Source organism: Sinocyclocheilus anshuiensis, unplaced genomic scaffold (genome assembly GCF_001515605.1).
Source record: "Sinocyclocheilus anshuiensis isolate Anshui unplaced genomic scaffold, SAMN03320099.WGS_v1.1 scaffold870, whole genome shotgun sequence".
NCBI classification, from domain to species: Eukaryota; Metazoa; Chordata; class Actinopteri; order Cypriniformes; family Cyprinidae; genus Sinocyclocheilus; species Sinocyclocheilus anshuiensis.
Genome location: NW_015540842.1, coordinates 1164441 through 1169704, shown reverse-complemented (window position 1 = coordinate 1169704; position 5264 = coordinate 1164441). Strand labels below are relative to the sequence as shown.

General features: G+C 38.2%; 1 long non-coding RNA gene across 1 annotated transcript in view; it reads right to left on the bottom strand.

The window, feature by feature from the left end:
* LOC107687516 (uncharacterized) overlaps window positions 1-4999 on the bottom strand; it is an 11573-nt gene extending 6574 nt beyond the window's left edge. The window contains exons 1-2 of the long non-coding RNA XR_001634137.1: window positions 4987-4999; window positions 4261-4263 (exon numbers count right to left, since the gene is read on the bottom strand). This is a non-coding gene — a long non-coding RNA (uncharacterized LOC107687516). The remainder of the gene's footprint in view (window positions 1-4260; window positions 4264-4986) is intronic.
* Window positions 5000-5264: the final 265 nt, after the last annotated feature.

Genomic DNA, 5264 nt, shown 5'->3' with positions numbered 1-5264 from the left:
CCACTGCCTGCAGCGTCTTCACACACAGACGAAACTTACTAGAGAAGTGTGAAGTGTGACATAATATACTTCTGTAAATAAATACCATTTAAATTTACGTCTCGCACATTTTAATGCCCTTTGTATGGAACATATACGCTCGCTTCGAACTGGATGGCAGAATATCCGGTGATGTCCACTTCGCAGGGCGATTACGGTCGAATAGAACAAACGTCGCACGTGATAAGAGATATATATGAAATGTGCAGGGGGGGGGACGACTGGAATTGGGAACCGCTGATGTAGCCTATTGTAGTAATGTTGTCTCTGGTATTCTGGTCTGTGAGCGTATATGTGTTCAGGGGGCGTGGCTTTGGACGGCGATTGCAGGGAGGTGGGACATTCGCTTTCAGTGCTATCAGGCTAAAGTTAGCATTTTCCAAGATCTCCTACTGCACCTTCAAGCAGCACAACTGTTTCCAACACTGAATATAAATCAGCATATTAGAATGATTTCTGAAAGATCATGCGACACTGAAGACTGGAGTAATGATGCTGAAAATTCAGCTTTGCTTCATAGGAATAAATTATATTTTAAAGTATATTAAAATAGAAAACTGTTATTTTAAATTGCAATAATATTTCACAAAATTAGTTTTTTTTCTGTATTTTTGATCAAATATATACAGCCTTTCAAAAAGCTAATTCAAAATATTAATAAATGCTATAATAGTGTATCAATAACACTAAATACCAGATCTGACAGTCCTGGTCACTGTATGGAAAAGAGCAGCTTGAGCATTCTGCTAAACTTCTGTGCTCCACAAAAGAAGGACAAATCATGCAGGTATGAAGCTGCATGACAGTAAGCAAGTGATTACATAAATTGAATGTTGGTCAACGATTCTTTTAATGAAAATGAAGAAAAGAGCAGAGGAGCGTATGTGGTTGCATCGGGATACAAACCACACACTTATTCTCAGCAGAACGGCCAACACCCTCCTCATCTCCAGCACTGCTTTTCAAAAAGGGTTCAATAAATCAAAGGATTGCGCTGTGAACACGCTGACGCACTGCAGCCATTAGAGAGGAAGGAAAGTCAACTGTGTTTCCTACACCAGAGAGAACCTAGGCTTCATTCAAACAGCTTCTCTGCATAAACTTTACAGTCTGTAAAGATTCTCTCAAAAACATGAAAACATGAAAACAAAAACAGTCTCTGAATCATTTATTGCAAATCCAAAGGGGCCATCATTCTTTTGAAACTGAGATATCCATAAGCTATAATGTGCAATGACATGGATAACTACCCCATCAAGTAAATATGTGGTGCATCCTGTAAGTTGGATATGGATGCAACACCAGCGTGTGTGTGTGTGCGTGTGTGCTTGAATTTGAGTGTTCAGCAGGGTGGAGACTGAGAGCAGTAATTAGCCTGTGTTAATACTTTGTTCTGTCTTGTCGTTGCATCCTTGCCTGTCGCCTGGGCAGTACCATGGAAACGCCAGAAAAAGGATAGCGGACTTGCTCTCTATTAATGGTTCAGCCAGCAGCACTGCCTCTGTACATCTCTATGAGCACACATCTAATGTATTTGGTCACTTTATGTGTATAAAATTTAAGATTTTACCATATTTCTAGATCACTAATCAGTCACTATATGGACAAAAGGTGTCAAAAGGTATTAATGGGACATACCCCTTAAAGGGACAGTTCACCCCCAAAAAATAAAAAAATAAATACAATTCAGTCCTCATTTACTCACCCTCAAGTTGTTCCAATCATATATGAGCTTCTTTCTTCTGTTAAACACAAAATAATATATTTTGAAGAATGTTGGTAATCGAACAGTTGACGGTAGCCATTGACTTCCATTGTATTTTTTTTCCCCATACTATGGAAGTCAATGGCTACCGTCAACTGTTTGGTCACCAAAACAACTTCTTTTGTGCTCAAAAGAAGAATGAAAGTCTTATAGGTTTGGAACAACTTGAGGATGAGTAAATTTTCATTTCTGTGTGAACTGTCCCTTTAACCCACATTCTGTTTCACTGCATCATTTTAAAGTATGATATTTAATGGTGTCCTTTGGGGGGGGAACTATCCCTTTAATTATTGAGTTCAGGTGTTTCAATCAAACCCATCACCACAGGTGTATATATTCAAGCACCTAGTCATGCAGTCTGCATTTATAAATGTGTGTGGGGGGGGAAGGGTCATTTTGAAGAGATCAGTGAATTCAAGCATGGTACTGTGACATGATGCCACCTTTGCAATAAGTCAGTTTGTGAAATTTCATCCCTGCTGGATATTCCAAAGTCAACTGCAAGTGGACAGGTTTAGGAACAGCAGCAATTTAGCCATGAAGCAGAAGACCACGTAAAGTCACCGAGCTGAGTCACTGAGTGCTGAGACACATGGTGCGTAAAAGTCACCAACGCTCTGCTGATTCTATAGCTGAAGAGATCCAAACTACCTTTGGCAATAATATCAGCACAAAAACTGTGTGACAGGGGCTTCGTGGAATGAGTTTCCATGGCCGAGCAGCTGCATGCAAGCCTCACATCACCAAGTACAATGCAAAGCACTGGATGGAGTTATGTAAAGTACACTGACACTGGACTCTGGAGCAGTGGAAACCTGTTCTGTCTGGGTTTGATGAATGCCAGGAGAATGTTACCTGCCTGACTGCATTGTGCCAGCTGTAAAGTTTGCTGGAGGAGGGATAATGCTATTGGACTGTTTTTCAGGGGTTGGACTCGGCCCCTTACTTCCAGTGAAGAGAAACAAGGCCCCAGTGAACAAAGCAAGGTTCATAAAAACATGGTTGGATGAGGTTGGTGTGGAAGAACTTGAACTGGCCCGCACAGAGCCCTGACCTCAACCCCATCAAACACCTTTGGGACTGAACTGGAACAGAGATTGTGAGCCAGGTCTTCTCATCCAACATCAATGCCTGACCTCACAAATGCTCTATTGGATGAATAGGCAAACTTTCCCACAGAAACACTCCTAAAAAGGGCTCTACGATTTCTGCAATGTGGAAAATGTTGACAGAAACGCAGAATCCTGTCATCAAAAACAACATTTATAACTTATTTAAATTTATATATTTTGAAATGTCACGTAATTTGCCTAATTTTGGATGAATAAATTCAAAGTAGGTCAGTACACTTAAATCAAAACGCGATATGGACTAGTGCATGTGAATATTAAGTTGCAAAAAGACTATTCCAATTAAAGGTATTCACAGGAACCCGTCAAAATAAAAGTTTGGTTTAACTTGAAGAAACTGTGACAGAAACATATTACTTAATGTAATGATAGTACTACAACTAATAATACAATTATTATTAAAACATAATTTTTAAGGAATATTTACCAGGAAAAAAAGAATTTATTTAGCAGAAAAAATGTAAATACATATTATTTTAGAAAAAATCAATAAATAAAAAATTTTTTTTTTTATAAAATCAATTAATTAGAGATGCTTTTTTTCAATAAATGACTGTTAAATTGTATAAGTTTCAAGATTTTAATTACTTGAACATGCTTTTTGATGAATACAATTTACTTTAACCATTAAAACAGTATAGAAAAATATTAAAATGGAAAAAACAGAATCCAGAAAAATTGAAAAATTTCATAGGGAACTACCTAACTCTAGTGGAACGCCTTCTCAGAAGAGTGGACGCTGTTATAGCAACAAATGAGGGACCAACTCCATATTAATGTTTATGTATTTAGAATGCAATATCATTAAGGTCCTTGTTGGAGTAATTGACCAGTGTCTATTATGATTATGAAAGCTGTTTGTGTAGCTTGTCAGTGAACTACGGCTCTGTGTAAATGCTGCTCCATCTGAAAGCACATGAAACTAATACTTTCAATTCTCCTCATGCACTTGGAAATGAAAGGTTTGTTTAAACAGATTCTGAAATCTATGCTAGTTGTTCTACATGCTTATTGTTAAAATTAGCTGAAGATCAGGGTAACTCAGCCCTCAAAGAATAGAAATCAATACAATCTCACACACTTCCAACTAAAATTCAATGAAAAGGCGCTCAATTAATCTGCATAGCTGATATCAGAGAGCTTTCTGTGCGTGATGGTGAGCAAGCTGTCCAAACAGTGCGACGTGTGCCAGTGCGGTGTGGCAGCTGCGAGTCGTGTTAATGTGTGGGCAGAAAACAGGCCAGCGGCACCTGCTGAGGGCATTAGAGCCCAGATCAGAATCTGTGCAGAGATGAGGTGTTAACAGGTGCCTGATCACAACAACACAAGCTCAATGAAGCTTCACACATATGCTGTGTGTGTGTGTGTGTGTGTGTGTGTGTGTGTGTCTGTCAATGAAGAAAGGTTAGAGTAAGACACATTTAATAACTGTAATATTTAAGGGGCAGTAGAAAGCTAAGCAAAACAAACAGACAACATTTAAGGCAAAAAAAAAACACTAAAATTAAAACACAAACAATAAAAAAAAAAATAAAAATAATAATTATTAGTATTACCGAAATGTGATTACAAACTTTGATGATTGCTTAACAAAGCCTTGTCCGAAAGTTTTAAATAATTCTGAGAAGCTTAAAGTTTAAGCTTAGAATAATCTAGATCACGTTAAGCTTTAACCTGTTGCTAACATGATTTAACACATTGCTAACATGATTTATTATGTTGCTAGCATGATTTAGCACACTGCTAATGTTTCTAAGATGAATTAACATGTTGCTACATGTTAAAAAACACATTTTTAGCACTATTAACATGTCGATAGCATGAATTAAAGGGTTAGTTCACCCAAAAATTTAAATTAGCCCATAAATGACTCAACCTCAAGTCATCCTAGGTGTACATGACTTTCTTCTTTCAGACGAATCCAGTCGGAGTTATATTAAAAATTGTCTTTCATCTTTCAAGCTGTTTCATGCCACTCAGCAGGTGTTGCATGCATCAGTCCAAAAGAAGTTAAATAAAAATCGGCCATCCATAAAAAAAAGTGTCTCACACGGCTCCGGGGGTGAACAAAGGCCTTCTGTAGCGAATCGATGCGTTTTTGTAAGAAAAATATCCATATTCAAAACGTAATAATCACTTTAATGTAGCTTGCGCTCACTGTTGTACACGGAAGCAGCTCCAGGAGGATGGCGTATGAGATCGACTTTGCACATGCGCCGCTCAGAAGTGATGTATGCGGAAGCGCAGGGGCGTGTGAGACACTTTTTTTTATGGATGGACGCTTTTTATTTAACTTTTTTTGGACTGATGCATGCAACACCCGCTGAGTG